This window comes from Phascolarctos cinereus, unplaced genomic scaffold (assembly GCF_003287225.1).
Source record: "Phascolarctos cinereus isolate Bilbo 61053 unplaced genomic scaffold, phaCin_HiC Scaffold_726;HRSCAF=1367, whole genome shotgun sequence".
Lineage (NCBI taxonomy): Eukaryota > Metazoa > Chordata > Mammalia > Diprotodontia > Phascolarctidae > Phascolarctos > Phascolarctos cinereus.
In genome coordinates, this window is record NW_027556098.1 from 4,426,574 (window position 1) to 4,446,424 (window position 19,851).

Sequence of the window (19,851 nt, forward strand, 5' to 3'; positions counted from 1 at the left end):
GAATCAAGGAAACTAATCTTCCTGAGTTCAAATTTGGCCTTAGGCACTTAATAGCTGTAAAACCCTGGACAAGTCACTTAACCCTATTTGCCTCAGTTTCCTTATCTGTAAAATGAGCTGGAGAAGGAAATGGAAAACTACTCCAGTATCTTTGCCAAGAAAACCCTAAATGGGATCATGAAAAGTAAGACACAACTGAGACAGGGCAGCTAGGTGGCACAACAGATAAAATGCCTGACCTGGAGTCAGGAAGACCTGAGTTCAAATCCAGCCTCAGACACTTACTGGCCATATGACCCTGGGCAAGTCACTTAACCCTGTTGGCCTTAGTTCCTCTTCTGTAAAATGAGCTGGAGAAGGAAATGGCAAACCACTCCAACATCTTTGCCAAGAAAACCCCAAAATGAGGTCACAAAGACTCAGACATGGCTGAAATGACTGAACAATAACAGCTTCAACACACCTCTGGATTGATAATTTGTGCCTACATCAAAGTGAGCCATTGTGACAAAGCTGCTTTTGACTATACCATCACTGGTACATTAGCCAAAAGAAAGCTGTCAGGAAGTATCTTTGTCTGCCCTCCCTCTCTCACACCCTAGGGAGACAATAATGAAGAGAGCAGACCTCAAAGCCAGGAAGAATGGGGTCCACATCTCACCTCCGCCACATACCTGCTCTGTAACCGTGAGCAAGTCATTTAAACTCTCAGTATTCTAGGCTCCTCAGAGAAATTGATGACCTGCACTGGTAGAAGTTTTCTCCTCTGGGAAATACCAGTGAAATCAAAGGTTAGTTCTATCCCCACTCTCATATCCTACTTCAGCCAGATTTTCTCAACTAAATTTCCTTGGGAATTAGTGACTCTTGTCTACACAGAAGCATAAATGTAATGGCCTGAGCTTTAGTTACCGAAATTTTCCTTCATCTTGTGAATCTGTCTTCTTGTTGAGCTTTTTGTTTGTTTGTGTTTTGTTGTGTTTTGCTGCCTTTTCGCTGCCCTTCCAATTTCTGCAGATCTCAGAATCATAGAATCTTTAAGAAAACTTAAAGAGCTACAATAGACCTTATAAGTCATCTACTACAATCCCTTATAGTTTACTGGTGAGGAAATTGAGGCTCAGTAACATTTGTGAACACACAACTGAGGAGCTGGAAATTGAACCAAGGTTTCTGATTCTCTGCGCCCCTGTCTTTTTCTTAGATTTTGAACCTTCTGTCAGGTTTCCCTGATTTCTGACACAAGCACCCCTGAGAAAATCAGGGAATAGTTCCTGAGCAAATCCTGTCCAGGATGTAGCTGCTACTGAAGCTTATGATTGAGAAGCAACACCACAAAACCATCTGTTGTCTATGAGGGAGCTCTTGGTATTGTACAGTAAAACTCACCCATAAGATATTCTCAGAATACACACAGCATAGGGGAGCACAGAGATGCACAGGAAAGCCGCTCAGGAATAGCACATCTTCAAAAAAACATACTGCATCATCATAAAGTGGTCTCATTTGTCTCTTATTCTCACCTTCCACTAGAGGAAGCCTTGGAGTGGGAGACTGACTGATGAAGTCTTCAAGCCCATTTCCTGCAATGGCAATTTGTCACAACCACAGTTCAGACACTCTGGCTTCCTTAATGTAGTTGTACCTACTCAACTGTCCTGTAAATGTGCCCTCCTTGTTCTATATCCAAATCACTCGAGACCTACTGCTTGCTTTGCCTTACTCTGACTCTGACCCATACGTTGCCTTTTCAAAACTCCAACATCTTTGGGATCCATAAAATAATGTGTTTGATTTTATGGTCTCAGTTTTTAACCTGCCATTACCTGGTTCCCAATGTGACACTAGAAAATCTACTATAATATCCAGGAAGTTTTATTACTAGGTTTGTTCTATGAGTGTAAATAACTACAGTAACCCTGGGGATGTTGCTTAAGCTTTTTGTCCATGCATACATAGCAACCTTCTCCATGTAAACCTGCCTATTGGAGGAAACCATAAATATTATGATTACAGATGGCTTGTCTAACCATGTGATGTGACCTTTTTCAAGGGCCAAATAATTTTTTGGTTTTTTTTTTTTTGGTTGTTCTCATTTTTTCTTGGGCCAAACAGCCACTGAGAACAAATCTAAGGTATTGATTTTAGTGGAATGTTAGAACTCATTTCAAGGGTTTGGATCTTCTTAAGGGGCAGCCTCATATGGGGAATAAAACACTAAACTTGAAATCGAGAAGACCTGCATTTGACTCTTTCCTCTAAGACTTATTCTTGGGGGTGTGCTGGAGCCAGCTAAGACTGCTAGTGAGAATATATTGTTAAATTTTCAGTTGTGATCATTTATACTTTGGAAGCCAGTAAATGCTACAAGCCATGGCTTAATTTATTGTTTTGTTCTTTGTCTAGACTTATGAATCACAGTGGAGAAAATGGAAATTAAACTTAGTATGTTTTTGAGAAGCTGGTTATTAAACATTTACTCACACATCCCTGCTTACTATTTATATGATTATAGGAGAAAGAACAGCTGTTCTGGCAACAGAGAACCAGTATTCAAGCCCCAGTTCTACCACTTTCTACCTGTGGCACCTTGTGTAAATCATTTAAACTCCCTAGGACCTCAGTTTCTTTTCTGTGAAATGAGGGGGATGGATTAGATGGCCCCTGCGGATGCTTCCTGGGGTAGGTACAGTGGCACAGTGGCACAGTGGTTAGAGTGCCCAGCCTAAAGTACGGAGGACCTGAGTTCACATCTGGTCTCAGACACTTAATAGCTATGTGACTCTGAGCAAGTCACTTAACCCTGTTTGCCTCATCTATAAAATGTGCTGGAGAAGGAAATGGCAAACCACTCCAGTATCTTTGTCAAGAAAACTCCAAATGGGGTCACAAAGAGTCAGACACAATTGAAAAACCACAAGGGGATACTTCCAATTCTAGGTGTGTAATCCAAAGTAAAAAAATGGAAATACATTCTGGTGCAGCAGAGAAAGTTACTGGGATTGGAATCCAGTGTCTGGCACAGATTCCAACACCTATATAACTGTGCTTAATAAACGCTTGTTGACTTAACTCATTACTAGTGTAACCCTGGTCAGGTTATTTAACCCTTCAGAGCCTCAGTTTCTTCAACTGCAAAATATGGTAGGGAGGGGTTGCTGTAGACGACCCATTCATCTCTATCTATGATTGTAATAATTGTATTGTTACAATAATTGTATGTCCCTATTTCATTAGCTTGTTCCATTATTTTTTCTCTGTAGCTGATATGTTAAGGGTTCTATGACGTTGGAGAAATGATCTAAAAACTGTTACCAGAGATGGAAAATTCCCATAAACTAATCAAAGGTCAGCCCCTTTAGCCTGAGAGTCACTTGGCCTTTGTCTTTTTAGACCCCTTGTGGCAAAACAAAGCCTGGGAATTCAGTGGTTTTCCATCAGCTTAAGCAGTTTCTCAATTGCCTGTAAAAGTCACATTCCCTAAGTAAAGTAAAAATTAGTAAATGTGCATTATGTACTTATTTGTACTTATTGTCAAATAGATTAGGAAGTTATCCAGATAATCCAGACCAAAGATGCTTAGCATGTCTCTGATTATGTGTTGGAAAGCAGCCAGTGTATTGGTTAATTCTGAAAACATCCCAAGATTCTCAAGGCAGCCATACTAAATGAGAGACACCATTTTCCATTCTTGTTCTAGCTGAATTTGAATCAAATTACCAGCTTCCATAAATCTAGGTGAAAATACTACTAGATCTAGCAAAACCAATTGAATAGTTTTGACATCTAGGGTCTTTCTTACGTGGTTTCCTAATCCCAGAATTCAGCCTCCACCTTCCCAATTTCCCATCTATTCTTCCACTCCCAACTCAAATGCCTCCTCCAGGAAGCCTCTCCTAGGCTTTAATTAGGCCATAACATTAGACCATAACAAACTTTTTCTGCTTCAGACTTGTAGAACACTTTACATTTCATTTACACTTGTGCTATTCCATTTTTGTTGACTGGAAAGTACAAAAATTTCCTGTCAGAAGATCCGAGTTCTAAGTTCAACTCTGCTACCTACGTGTGTCTGTCTCTCTGGGCTTCAGTCTATTCATCCATAAAATAAAGGGGTTGGATTAAATGATTTCATAAATCATAAATTTCTACCTCTTCATCCTAAATTTTAGAGTTATTTGTGTATTTGTAATATTTCTTTGTTATTAGACTGTTAGATCTATAAGAGTATGGACCACGACTTGTTTCAAGTTTCTATCTCTACCAGGCTGCCATAGTCCTCTGCACATAGTAAATGTTTAATAAATGTTTCCTGAGCCAAAATGGTGGCAATTCCTAATCATTAGTTTATTAATTTACGCTCTTCAAATTAATATAGGTGTTCCACTGAAGATTTTAATCAATGAGTATTCACTGAGGCATTGCCATGTACCCACCACCATGGTAAAGGTTGGCCTTGGGTAAAATGCAAAAGACACATAAGACATGGGTCCTATCCTCAAGGAATTTACCATTTAATTGGGAAGACAAGACCGTGGGCAGAGAATAATGAAAGAATAACTGTATACTACGTGGGCCTGATTTTAAATGTGATAGTAAGTCAGAGAAGGGAAAGACAATATGGACTAGACTAGTCAGAGAAAACTTCATGTCAAGTATAATGAGTTTCACTTTGAAGATAGGTGGATTTTGTATTTTAGGTACAAACATGAAAAGTTTCAGCCAGCCAAGGTTGCCTAAGTTCTAAAAACTATTAACTACTGACAAAGGAGGCCTAATTTTCTTTCTGAAAGGGCATATACAATGGTAGGGAGGGGTTCCCCCAATTAATCATTCAATAAGCTTTTATGAAGCCTTTGACTTGTGCTAGGAAAATTTCCAAGACCTTCAGTTGGACAACTAGGTGGTTCAAAATCAGCCTCAGATGTTTACTGCTTGTATGACCCTGGGCAGGTCACTTAACCTCTGTTTGTCTCAGTTTCTTTATCTGTAAAATGGGGATAATAATAATACCTACCTCCCAGGATTATTGTGAAGATCAAATGATATAATAATTGTAAAGCCCTTAGCACAATGCCTGGCACTTAGTAAGCACTGTATAAATGTTTGCTATTATTATAAATTGCAGAAAAGATGTCAAAATATGTTGGTAGAGGAAGTTCTTCACCAGGAGCTCCCTATATGGATGAAATCACAAGTCCAGCAAATAGATATATAGACAGATAGAAAGATAGATACATACATAGATGAATGAATAAATAAATAAACGAGTGGATTAATAAATAAATGAATAAAGTTGAGGGAAGGTACTATGTTAGGTGCTTGTGACAAAGATAAAAATGAAACAGTTCCTGCCCTTGAGGAGCTTACATCCTTTTGCAGAAAAAAAAAAATTACTCCAAAAAGAATGTTGAAAAAAAGATATACAAGTGCAAAATAAATGAAAGAATGTCATTTTGTGGGAGGCACTAGCTGGGGGGGGGATCAAGAAAGGCTTTATGTAGAAGAGAACATTGGAGCTGAGCTTTGAAGAAAGCTAGAGATTACTGGAGCAATTATGTGGCCAAGTGCACAGAGTGCCAGGCCTGGAGTCAGAAAGACTCATCTTCCCGAGTTTAAATCTGACCTCACACACTTAAAGCTGTGTGTCCCTGGGCAAGTCATTTAACTCCATTGCCTCAGTTACTAATCTGTACAATGAGCTGGAGAAGGAAATAGCAAACCGCTCTAGTATCTTTGCCTAGAAAATCCCAAACGGGTTATGAAGAGTTGGAAGTGACTGAAACAGATTAACAAAAGAGATTTTTAGAAAATGATGTAAAGGGGTGCCATACCTTTGATATTGGAATAGCTCTTCTGTTTCTATTTTTTCCCCATAGGATCATAGCTCTAGAGCTGAAAGGGACCTTAGAGGCCATTTAATTCAACATAATTTTTACCAATGTGTCAGAGAAACTTCCTTATTTGCATAAAGCATGCAAATAAACCATAGACTTAAATTCCCAGCAGTGATGGGAGAAGGCAGTTTTTAAGTTTTTTTTTAACTGAATCTTTTTTTTTTTAATATTAGTCATTTAACCAATAATTAACACCGGGCTCCCATCCCCTCTCACCACCCCAGTCCATATGAACTTTCCCTTTAAACAAAAAACAATAATTCAGCAAAACCAGCTGATAGGAACAACATGTTCATATCTGGCTACATGTAACAGTTGCAATTCAAAGTATTCCTTGACATCTGCCCCACCCCTAACCACACTGGTTCATACTGAGAGGCACAGGCACACTGTCTTTTCTGGCTTCAGAAACCAAGATAGTGTCCTTGCATTTTATCTGAGTTCAGTTGCCTTTCAGTGAAGTTTTATTTTATTTGGTTATCGTAGCCATTGTGAGGGTTGTTTATGTCCTTGCCACAAGTCATCTATTGCAAGGATCTCCACAGCAGAGACCTTGAACTGACCCCAAGAGGATCATGGTTTGACCAACAAGGCGTGTGTGCTCAAACAAGTAAGAGAGTGGGAAGATTAACCAATCAGGGAGACATCAAGCCTCCCTTCTCTAGCCAGTTGTAGTCTTTTCTCAATAGAACCATACTTTCTCTTATTCCCTAAACTTTCACACACTCTCCCCTCTGCAGGGCAATCTTCCTGCCTCGTTCCTTTAGAGCTGGCATGTGCCCCTTAGAGCAATGTAACCTAACACTAAGCTAGGCACCCACGGCAGCAGCTGTGTAGGCACCATTGGGGAAATTTACCCAGCCCTTCCTCCTTACCTCAGCTGGCTGTGCAGCGCAGGTATTCCTAGAAGGGAGTTCTGAGCTGAGGGCAGTGACTGGTGAGTAAGAGCCCCACCGCCCCTTGCACCCTTTTCCCACCACCCCCACCTCCACCACCTCTTTTTTGCTCTAGATGGGACAGAGAGAGTCAAACAGAATGAGCAAGCATGAGTGGGCTGGGACCTCCACAAATCTCACTGCATCATCTTTCCTCCAAAACGTCCCTGTCACTGCCTAGGGTGCTGCTATCTTCCCACTTACCTGGAGTGTGTTTGACTCATCAACTCTTTCAAAGCCCACTTTATCCAATCAGTTGCCAGATTTTGCCAGTTCTTACCCTCATAAGATCTCTAGCATCTGTCCCCTACTCTCCCGTCACATAGCTACCTTCCTGGGCTATGTAAATGTATCCTATGTATCCATCTAACATATAAAAGTAATACTTTTTAGAGAAAAAAGATAAAAATCAGCATAACTGATTAGTACATCAAAAAACATCTGAAAATATGTGCAATGTACCAAATCTGTGGACCTCTCACTTTTGCAGAGAAGTGAGGTGGGTGGGTATCCTCTCACATTTCTTCTTGGTTTCATGTTTTTTTTAAAAAAATTATTACAGTTACAAGCCTGACAGGCTGGAAGTGGTCCAGTCACCTTTTAGACTTCTGAGAGCTCATAATACTATATATTCACCCTTTGAGAAGTAACTTCATTGCTCATGCTGGTGTTGAACAAATCCTCCATCCATGAAACTGGTACCCATTCCAGAGTTCACTGGACCTGTACTGTGACTTTGTGCTCTGGATTCACCTAGAGTAGGGGCAACAGGAACATAGGCAGAGGCTTCCCAGGCTGAAGCAGGAATATCTGGGTCTGGTCAGTCACGACTAGGTTCTGTTTTAGGAGAGCCACCTTCTGCCTCTGAAAGGGCAGTTCTGGGTCCTACTGAAGGTTTTGTTTCCACACTGCCATCCCTTAGTTGATTTCATAAGGTTATACATTTGCAGTTGGTTGGAAGGAGGGAACCAGAGAGGCCATTTAGTCTGTTTTTTGTAGGTAAGGAAACTGAGGCCAGAAGAGGGAAAATGATTTGGCTGAGGTCGTAGATACTAAGAGAAAGAGGTGGGATTCAAAGGCAGGTCTTCAGACTCTAAATCCAGCCATCTTTTCCATTCAACCAAACTGTCCCCTCCTAAGTGTGAGAAAGGACTGCCTTAGAAAGTTTCCCTTCACTGGAGATCTTTAAGTAAAGACCAAATAAACCCTTGTCAGGTAAGTCGTAGCAGGGATTCTTCATCAGATATAGACCGGAGAGGATGCCTCTAAGGTCCCCTCCAACTCTCAAGATTCTGTTATTATTTGAAAAGAAGCCAGACCTCAGGACATTTAAGATGAGTCATTTTGAATAAACTATTCATAGTTTTTTCCCCATAGTATTTAGGGTACATTTAAGTATTTTGAAACATTACTACGCCCATATCCTTTTTCAGTTCAATGGTACCACTTTTAACCATATGCATAATTCTATACCACATAGGCAGATTCCCATCTTATGAACGATAATAATAACAATAATGATCCCTAGTGTTTACATAGCACTTTAAGGCTTGCTAAGTACTTTTGATATGATATGCCCTTTGATCATTACAACCTTGGCAAATAGGTTCCATTACTATCCCCATTTTATAGATAAGGAGACTGAGAAGTTAGGTTATTTACTGACCTCACACAGCCAGCATGTGTTTGAGGTAGAGTTTGAACCCAGGTCTCTTAGACTTCCCCAAATCCAACTATGCCATCAGACCGTTTTGTGAATGAATTGTGTTCATTTGAAAATTATTTGCTTTGAACTTGGAAAGCATTTTTCCATAGGAACAATATTTTAAAACTATGCTTACAGTACCAGGCTATCCCCCAGGAGCCTATGTGCCCCCAGAATGTACCTGTATTGTACCATTTGTGGCTTTGTGCTAGCCTCATGCCCTTTTGAAAAAGCACAGGTATTGCTGGAGGCATTTTTCACACTCATGTTCCAAGAGGGACAATTGAATATCTCCACCTGCATGGTATCTGACTTCAGTCTGCAGACCCTGACTCTTGGAGTACCCATACTCCCATGCTTTATATATCCTCATTTATTGCTTGCTCAGCAAGGCATGCTTGAGAGAATAGGGAGGGGCTCAGAAGTTGTAGTCAAATATGCAACTGTTGCTGACCTTTTGAAACAGAGACATCACTGCCCAGCCCCCTGGCATATACTCTGCCTAAGACGTTTGTTTATAGGGCAGCTTAATGGATGAGACTTTAACCAAGGACACACAGAACAAAGAAAAACAGAAAGAGACATGCACAGGGAAGTCCACTCAAATAACCATCTCCCTGATACTAAATTGTGCTCCCACAAAGAGATCTAACTTAGTTTTCTTACTCCATCTTCATCATCATCATCACTAATATTTCTATAGCACCTACTACGTGTCAGGCACTGTTCTAAGAGCTTTACAAATATTATCTCATCTTATCCTTACAACAACCCTGGGAGGTAGGTGTTATTATCCCCATTTTATAGATGAAGAAACTGAGGTAGGCAGAGGTTAAGTGACTTGCCCAAGGTCACACAGCTAGTGAGGCAGATTTGAACCACATCTTCTTGAACCTAGGCCCAGTGTTCTGTCTACCACCACCTAGTTGTCTCTAAAATGATCTTCCAAAATGTTTGATGGCAGTCCCAGAATGACATCTGATTTAGCCACAGCCCAGAAACTTGGACCATCTCTGCTTTTATTATCAGCCCCTATGCAGCCTCTAAGAGGGAAGGGAAGCTGTGGTTCTCATTAGAAGCTGCCTTCCTGCACTACAAAACAATTGCCCTTTCTTCCTGGTTGTAGTAACCCTCTCACTGACCTATACAATGGGGGAAATCCATCTCAGTGGAGCATGTGGCTGGGTGACAAGGGTCCAGTTTGAGTCTATACTTTTTTGCTGAGTCTCTGGTATAAACTGCCCTGAAATATTTGACAGAGTCAGCTGAGATTTGGCACCAGGCACTAAAATTAAAAAAAAACCAAAACTTTTACTTTATTTTTTTTTAATCGACAAGTATTTATTTTCTTTCCCTTCCTCTAGGTGTTGAACTTGGTTATGTGTGAGGGCTGAGACCTGCCCTGATTCATCGTCACGGTGATCCTTTTTGTATCTCACATCAGATTCAGGTAATAAAACTGGGCACTAGGCTTTCCCAGGATACAAGAAATAAATGTTTCAATAACAGACTATAAAAGATCACAGTAAGGGGTTGGTATGAACCCAGCATCACTACTTTGAGGACAGCCTTCTAGGGTAGGTTGGTCCTCTAGACTATACAAACTGTTCTTTGGAGGCTGGGTTTAGAAAACTAGCTTGAATTTCTTATGCCAAAGAAACTAGTCCATAGGTGAGGGCTCCCGTGTTCAGGGAAGCATCAAGTGGTTGTCTGATGATGCTGTCAGAAGAAAAGGCTCTGATTTTCTAATTAAAGAATTAGGATAGAGTTCATTTGAGTGAGAGTTCAGGGTCAGGGACGACAAACGAAATAATCAAGCAAAGGGAATGTAACCTGTGGCCCAGTATCTAAGGCTCTAGCCTCATATGGATTGGGTTCGGTCTTGAAGGATTCTCAATATCTGTATGTCTTATGCACTCCACCTAGCATTTCCCCTGATTACATCAGGAGTTGACTCTTTTTCTCCCCATGTGGGGTCTTCTTCGTGAACCTTTACAATCATCCATACTCATATGTCTTGACTATAACCTCCCTCCTAGGGCAAGGAATTCATGGTCAATAGAGAGTGAAGCAAAATCCATGTCTCTCCAAGTCCTCTGTGTATGTACACACACACACACACACACACACACACACACACACACACACACACACACGTATGTACATGTATATGTATATGTACATGTACATGTATATACACATACACATACATATACATATACATATACATATACATATACATATACATATACATATACATATACATATACATATACATATACATATACATATACATATACATATACATATACATATACATATACATATACATATACATATACATATACATATACATATACATATACATGTATATACACACATTTATGTGTGTATATGCTATACATGTGTGTTTGTGAGTGTATACATGTATATTTGTTCAGTTGTTCACTATGTCTGACTCTTCGTAACTCCATGGACCATACCGGGGTTTTCTTGGTAAAGACATTGGAGTAGTTTGCCCATTTCCTTCTCCAGTGGTTTAAGACAAACAGAGATTAAGTACCTTGCCCAGTGTCACGTGGCTAGTAAGTATCTGAGGCTGGATTTGAACTCAGATTTTCCTGAAACTAGACCCAGCTCTCTATCCACTGAGCCACCTAACTGCCATATATGTTTATGTTTATATGTATGTATATGGAGAGAGAGAGAGAGAGAGAGAGAGAGAGAGAGAGAGAGAGAGAGAGAGAGAGAGATAAAGTCCTGTAACCTCCATGTGGGAAAGAATTTGGGAATGATAGGGAGTCCAAGAACTTTCCTTTAATTTTTTTAAAAAAATTGTTTTCTGTTAACAAGCTCTATTTTAACCCCCTCCACCTTCCACTGGAAGAAAAAGAAAAACTAAACACTTGTTTGCTTATACATGCACACATATGTATACATGTGTGTATATATATATATACGTATATATATATACACACATATGTATACATGTGTGTGTATATATATATGTATATATATATAATATATATATGTATATCTCACACATAAATGAACAAAAGAGTTGCTCATTGGCCATACCCAGCATATATATCTCATTTTGTACCCTGAGTCCAGCATCCATCTGTCAGGAGGTAGATAGCCTGTCTTACCATCAGTCCTCTGCAATCATGGCTGGTCTTCATGTGAATTTATTTTTGCAGTGTTTTTATTATAGTGTAAATTATAACCCTGCTTTCTTGATAAGTCCCACCTTCCCTTGGTACCTACACAGCCCAGTACCAGCAAAGGAATAGGTCCTGGTTGCTCTTCTACATGGTATTTTCCTATTGTGCTGATACTTCTTCCCTTTCATATTTTCACCTGGTTACAGAGCCTTCTGTCCTTGCACATTTCTGTTTGGAGCTCCTGGGGAAATATGGGGCCTTATATAAGTTGTATGGGTGAGTGGGCCTCTCTCTGGGTTCCTATTTACTTGGTGCCTCTGCATCTGTGGGTCTCTCTTCTCCCTCTCAGTCCTCTCCATTAGGAAGAGCTTTCTTCGCTCTTTTCCTTCTGTGTCTCCATCTAGAACGAGGGCCCTGACGCACGTGGTACCTTGCTATCTCGTTGGACTATCAGAGTAACAACTGTTTCCTGAGTTTCAGTTCTATTCCTGACAGCTCTCTGTCCATTCAGCCTCTGTATCTGACTTCTCTCTTAAAGGCTGAGCTCAGTGGGTAGGTAATGTTTATGAAATTACCATAAACTTGTTTCAATTTCAGGGAAAAAAAGCCTCTTCTCTGGGACTATGAGGACTCAGGATAATAAGAGATTTTCCACCTTGTTAATCATATGAGGATTGGTTGATGGAAATGGGATTTAGTCTAAAGAAGAGGAGACGGGGGACCATGATAACTGCCTTCAAGTATTTGTAGTATTAGAGAGATCAGACCAATTCTCCTTGGGTTCCTTGGGCCAAGGTACTGAGTGGTTTGCCATTTCCTTCTCCAGTGGATTGAGGCAAACAAATTAACTGTAAGGTAATGAGGAGAAGCTACAAACAAGCTTGATGCTGGAAGAACTTCTTAGAAATCAGAGTTATTCAGAAGCAGAACAGGCTGCCTCAAGGAAGTAGTGGTTGTCCTCTTCATGGGAGGTCTTTATGTAAAGGCTGAATGGTGACTTGTTATGAGTGTGGGGCAGAACTAGATGATCCAGATCCTTGCAGTAACCTTGCAGGGTAGGTTCTGTTTTTAATCCCATTTTACAGTTGAGGAAGCTGAAACAGACAGAGTTCTAATAACTTATCCAGGGTCACAGTAAGTGTCTAAGGACAGATTTGACCTCAGGTCTTCTTCCTGACTCCAGTTCCAGATCTCTATCTATCCACTGAACCGCCAAGATGCCTCTAAAGTTGTACATTTCAGGCATGGGGGATAGCCTTTTCAAAGGCACAGAAATGGAAGTTAGAGAATCATGATCAAAGAACCTCAAGAAAGTCAAATGTTTGTTGAATTGAATTAAGAGCACAGTGCTTGGGATGTAAAAGGGAACCATTTATTTGTTGAATGTTTGATGCCTAATTCAGGACTTGTAGGATACAAGCTAATTGGTCTACTGTGTTCAGTATTTCCAACTGAGAATGATTGGACAAATGCAGTTCACACTGGTGCCCAAAGGTTACTCTGCCTTCATACAATGCTCTTGGTATATTCCATCGTACATTCCAAAATTCAGAAGGAAAGGTTATTCCATCATCATGGGGTGGGAATTCCTGTTGTAGGAATTCCTGCTACCAGACTGTAATCTCTGACTTATTAGACTGTTGTATAGTAGAAAAGAACAGGCTCTGTAATCAGAACTGGGTTCAAATTCCACCTCTGACATTTCTTACCTGAGTGACATTGAGCAATACAATCAACTCACCTGGACCTCATTTTTCTTACCTGTAAAATGAAAGGATTCATCTAGAATCAGGAATTCTTAATCTGGGATCCATGAACATTTTAAAAAATATTTTGATAATTTTATTTCAATCTAATAGCTTTCCTATATAAATTCTATACATTTTATTTTATATATTTTAAATATTACACACACACACACACACACACACACATATATACATATATATGTGTATATATATACACACACACACATACATATATATACATATATATGTATATATATGTATGTATATATATATGTGTGTATATATATATATATATATATATATATATATATATATATATATATATAATTTATCAGATCATCAGAAGATGGTCCAGTTAAGAATCCCTCTTAACTGGAGGTCCTTGAGTCCCTAAAGTTCTGTATCTCTGATCCTAGATAAGTCCTAGCAAATTTCCTAAAACACATAGAGGTTAAGGGATTTGCCCAGGAATTGTGTAGCTAATAAGTGTCAGAGATGGTATTTGAACTCTGGTCTTCTAACTCCAAGCGTAGCACTCTAGCTGCTCTGACTGGTTGCCCCATATATTGTCCATAATAAGTGCTTAATAAACGTTGGTTGAATTGAATGTTCAACTAACCAGCGCATTTATCATATCCAAATAATTGATCTATTCTGGGTTGTTTGGTGTCGTTGTTATTTTTCAGAAATCAAACTGATTGGTTCTCACTTAATTCCATTAGAAACTGTGGATCCAACAGCAAGACCCACTAATTCTAAGGTACTTAAAACTTTTTACACAAAGGATTAAGATTAGTTATTCTGAGCCCTGGGTTGAGTCACAAATCCTACTTTCTTCATTCCTTTGTTGTTCATTAAAGCAGGGTCTCAAAGGTCTCTGGGAGGGTCCATCCAGTGAGTCAGAATGCCCTCTTTGCAGGTGAGCAACCTGTAAGGGTGGAGTAAGTTATTAACATGTAAAGTAGGCTCCTCTCTTTACTGAAACCACCAGGTTTCAAGGTCAGCGAAGGTGAAAAGAATACAAAAACCAAGGAAATCAGAACGGTGCAACACTTTTGAGGCAGCATGTTAAGAGTGCTCCAAGTTCTGACATATCTATGTTTCTCATGATTATGGGCCCACTTAAATTCAAATTTAATTAATTCAAATCTGTTTAATACCTGTCGTTCGCTTGTACATCATCTGCCAGTTTGTAAAAAAGAGTATCAAAGTTCATTTTAGTATCGCCTTGATTGCAGGAAACAATGAGATTATTTCCTTCAAGACAATGGTTTGTAACAAGCTGAGACAACAGATTAAGTAAAATGATATTTGCAAAAATCAGACAGGAATCATATGGGGAGACAGTAATAGTGTTGGTAGAATTTCCTCTTTTTAATATACTTGCACAATCATTTGTAATTCTTTTGTTAGAGCACAGTTTTTGCTTGTTTTTGTTTTGTAACATGTATCTACGCAATAATATCCACATTTTAAAAGCATTTACTATATGCCAGACACTGTGCTAAGTGCTTTACAATTATGATCTCATTTGATCCTCACAATAATTCTGGGATGTAGTGCTTGAGGAAACTGAGGCAAACAGAGGTTAAGGGACTTAGCCAGTGTTACACAGCTAGTAAGTGTCTGAAGTCAGATTTAAACTCAGGTCTTCCTGACTCCAGATCTAGAATTCTATCCATTGTGCCACCTGGCTACCCCTCTATATGCTGCTTACACACACACACACATACACACACACACACACACACACACACACAATACACATACATGTATATGTGTGTAGAGATACACATATACATGTATTCGTACATAACATATACATACACATATTATACACACAGTCTTTGTATTTGACAGTCCCATGGTATAAAGGGCCTAGGTTTGCTTTGGTAGTTTTCTCACTTCTCTTGGCTCATAGCCCTCATATAGTAAACCTGGGAAACTCTCTGCATTGTTGTTTTGTGTTGGTTTTTTTTGTTGTTGCTGTTGTTGTTGTTCAGTTGTTTTCAGTCCTGTCCAATTCTTCGTTGACCCCATTTGGGGTTTTCTTGGCAAAGACACTGGAGTGGTTTGCCATTTCCGTCTCCAGCTCATTTTACAAATGAGGAAACTGAGGCAAACAGGGTTAATTGACTTGCCTAGGGTTACACAGCTAGTAAGTGTCTGAGACTGGATTTGAACTCAAGAAGATGAGTCTTCCTGACTTCAGACCCAGAATTCTATCCACTATACCACCTAAGTTTGCTTTGGGAATTTTCTCACTTTTCTTGGCTCATAGCCCTCATATAGGAAACCTGGGAAACTCTCTGTACCTTTGCATTATACTTAGATACACTCTCTACCTGCAAGCACAAAGTTTATAATTTTATTAAAAAAAGAACAAAACAGAAACATTTGAATCTGTGACCATTAGTTCCAACAATCTGGGAATTCACTTTTCCAGAGTCACTTATTACACCAGATATTGGTGCTCTTCTGCCTTAGATCTACCCAGGAGTTGTGCCTCTGCTGGTTGCAGTGGGGATAAGGGATGGTGTGTTCTTTTTTTTTGCATTAGTATCTTACCTGTTCATTGCCATTGTTCTTCCCAGACAGTGGAAAGGAGGGAATAGCCCTCTATTAGGGGAGAGAAAGTCCATACTAATAAAAGAATAAATTCTGGAATGAAATACATGTGGTAGATATACAAATTTTTACAATCACTAGGTTGTAAACTCCTTGAGGGAATGGACTGTCTTTTACCTCTTTTTGTATCCCCAGGCCTTAGCAAAGTGTCTGGAACATAGAAGGCACTTACTAAATGTTTATTCAATTGAAATGAGTTGAATATGTCGATGTGGGTTCCTGTGGTCAGCCTGGAGTCAAGTAGTCTGTCCAAGAAAAAATATGTATATGAATGAATGAATAAATGTGTGTGTATATGTTCTTCCCTGATGGGCAGGTTACCCCCAGGTCCATAGCCTTTTAAGTATAATCCATCTCTATCTCTCTTTTTATCTGCATCTACATTTTAAGTTAAATTCCCATAAATATATCCTTTCTGGCTTCCTTTTTTGACTACCATTTAAAAGTTTCAAGACCATTTGGGGGATATTTCTGTCATCTTTCACTTATACAATATAGTGTTTCTCCTTTGATAAAAGTGTTCTACTTTTTTACAAAGCATTTTTACATTTATTATTACATTTTATTATTATTACATTAAGATTCTCAGCTTACAGCTATAGGAACTGAGACTTAGGGAGATAAGATGTCTTGAGTAAAGGCACATAATAGTTAGTGGATTCTTTATGGGGGGGGCAAGTGTGGTTAAGTGACTTGCCCAGGGTCACACAGCTAGTGTTTGAGGCTTGATTTGAACTCAGGTCTTCTTGACTCCAGGGCCAGTACTCTATCCACTGCACCACCTAGTTGCCCCTGCTAATGGATTCTTTATCAGTCATTTTGCCATAAAGTGGTCTGGACAATGGAACTCCATCCTCAGAGCTCTATTGATCAAGCCCTTGTTCCCTCAGGAATCACATGACTGTGAGCTATCTTCATTTTCATCATTTAATTTTTGTTCTTCATGTGTTTTTTTCTGTTTTGATTTTTTTTTCCTTACAATTATGGCCACGATGAACCTGAAGAGGTTATCATAGCCACACTCCTTGTTTGGATGAAGACAGCTACGACAACTTCTACTACATTTCCACCAGCAACTCTCAATTCTTCAAGGTTCTGAGGCAAATGCCTCAGAACAAGCCTGCTAGGTAAGCATAAATGTTATTACTTGTTTTAACTATGAAGAAATGAAGGCACAGAGAGGTCGCATGATTTGGCTGAGGTCACACAACTCACAAAGACCATGAAACTTTTTTCAGTTAAAGACTCTTTGAGGAAAGAAGGTCTACCTTAGCAACTTATTCCCCTGTTTATAACCTGGAATGTTGAAAAATACCTCAAAAATTACAGGATGTACCAAAAGTCTTAGCTACTAAAGCTTTTACTAAAGTAAAAATGTACTAACACCTAGGTAGGGGCAGCTGGGTGGTGTGGTTGATTGACATCAGGCTTGGAGTCAGGAAAACCTGAGTTCAAATCCAGCCTTAGACACTTACTAACTGTATGACCCTGGGCAAGTCACTTAACCTTGTTTGCCTCAATTTCCTCATCTGTCAGATGAGCTGGAGAAAGAAATGGCAAACCACTCCAGTATCTTTGCCAAGAGAACCCCAAATGGGCTTATAAAGAGTCAGACACAACAGAAATAACTGAACAACATGGCTTAGGAACTAAACCTTTTGGAATACCCTGGACAGTCATAAACCTCCAAGCTTCAGTTTGAACCCAATTTCTCTCATTTACAGATGGAGAATATTTGGACACCATCTTGTAGTTAATAATGGCTCCATGTTTCAATGCTTCTCTGAGAGAGGTAGTGTGTCATAATGGAAAAGAGCTTACCTCTGAGTCAGAAAGACCTGGACTCAGCTCCCTCCTTTGATGCATGCTGGCTGTGTGACCCTGGGCAAGTCACTTAACACTGTAGAGCCACAGGTGACTCTTCAATATTATAAATTGTGCAGTTCATCTTGACCTACATTGGCAGAAGAATTTTCTCACTGGGAGCTCCCTATGGGGGTAAAACCAGAGGTCTGCTTTAAAAAACATGTTTCTAGGCCAAATAAACTCATCTCTTTTCGTGTTTTTTTTAAAAGAGTTTTTAGTTTTAAGTCATTCTTTGTTTTTGTTTTTGTTTTCCCCCTGAACTCTTGAAATTCTTCTAACGTCATGGGGCCCAGGACTGGACTTGGTGCTCTATTAAGGGATTGTACTCATTTAGCATTTTGTCCTTACGCTTTTATTTTCCTAGACAATTTTATGTGCTTAATCAGGACTTCATCCTTTAGTATTCGGAAACCCCAATAGATCAAAGGACTTTACATTTGATTTGGAACTAATCAGATTTTCACAGGAATTAATTATATCTGGACATTGGCTCAGTTTGCCTGTTTCGTTACAGTGAAACACATTCCATTCCATTCTATTCCACAAATATTTATTCAGTATTTTAAAGGGAGGTAGATGGCTCTGTAGATAGAGCACTGGGCCTGATGTCAAGAAGACTGAGCTAAAATCCAGCCTTCGACACTTACTAGCTGTGTGACCCTGGGCAAGTCACTTAACCTCCATGTGCCTTAATTCACTGGAGAAGGAAGTACTCCAGTATTTCTGCCAAGAAAACCCCATGGACAACATGGCCCACAGGATTGAAAAGAGTCAGACACAACTGAACGATTTATAGTTAAAAAAAAAACAAAAAAAACAAAACTTACATATGAAATGCCCTGTGTTAGGTGCCTGGAGAGAGTGTTTGGCTACATGTAATTAATGACAGACAAGACGATATGGCTGCAGTGATGATCCCTGCCCTTCTAAGAACTTGAAGTCTGGCTAGAAATATGAGACAATCACAGAAATGATTATGGCACACGTGATAAGTTCAAACAAAATACCATGACAGAGGAAGGAGAAGGAGCTTCCAGTTGGGCCACCACTTGAATTAGTAAGATATGTTTAGTAGATAGATGATAAGAGCACTGGTCATGGATTGAGATGGTCTGGATTCAAGTTCTGACTTTGATACTAACTGTGAGACTTTGAAGAAGTCACTTAACTCCGAATTTCACTTTCCTTATCTGTAAAATGGAGATTCTGATGTTTCTATGTAGCTCAGTGGCTAGAGAGCTGGATGTGCAATCAGAAAGAATGTGGTTCAAATTTGACCTCAGATACTTAGCTGACTCTGAGCAGGTCACTTAACTACTCTCTGCCTCAGTGTTCTCAACTGTAAAATGGGGATAAAAACAACACCTACATCTCAAGGTTGTTTCTGTGAGGATTAAATATTTGTAAAGTGTTTAACACGGTGCCTGACACAAAGCAGCCAATTAATAAATAATTGTTCTCTTCCCTTGTTCCCCTACCTACCCCTTTCTATCATCTACCTGACAAGTTGTAGTGAAGAAAGTTAATGGCAAACCAGAAGGTAGTAGATTAATAATTGGGAGCTATTATTTGATCTGGGCTTTGAATAATTAGTAGGATTCTGAAGGGTGAGGTAATGGTGGGGAAGAGAGTTTTAGGTAGAAGCAACAGGATGAGGAAAGAAAAAGGCAAGAAAATACAGAGACTTGTTCAGGCAGTGGCAAGCAGCTCATTTTGATGGGAAAGCAAAGGATTTGAAAGAGAATAGTATGAAGTTGGAAAGGCAGGTTGGGAGCCAGAGAACAGAGGATCTCAAAGAGTTCGGACATTATTCTATAGACAATTGGAAGCCATTGAGGCATTTTGAGCAAGGAAGTATCACGATCACAACTGTGCTTTAGGAAGTGGTTTATGGAATGGTTTGGAGGT

General features: G+C 39.5%; 1 long non-coding RNA gene across 1 annotated transcript; it reads left to right on the top strand.

Annotated features, from left to right (window-relative positions):
* Nucleotides 1–566: 566 nt before the first annotated feature.
* On the top strand, nt 567–18,112 carry LOC144454333 (uncharacterized). The gene is made up of 4 exons (XR_013482725.1): nt 567–791; nt 9,902–9,987; nt 17,082–17,204; nt 17,802–18,112. It is a non-coding gene; the product is annotated as an uncharacterized LOC144454333 (long non-coding RNA).
* Nucleotides 18,113–19,851: the final 1,739 nt, after the last annotated feature.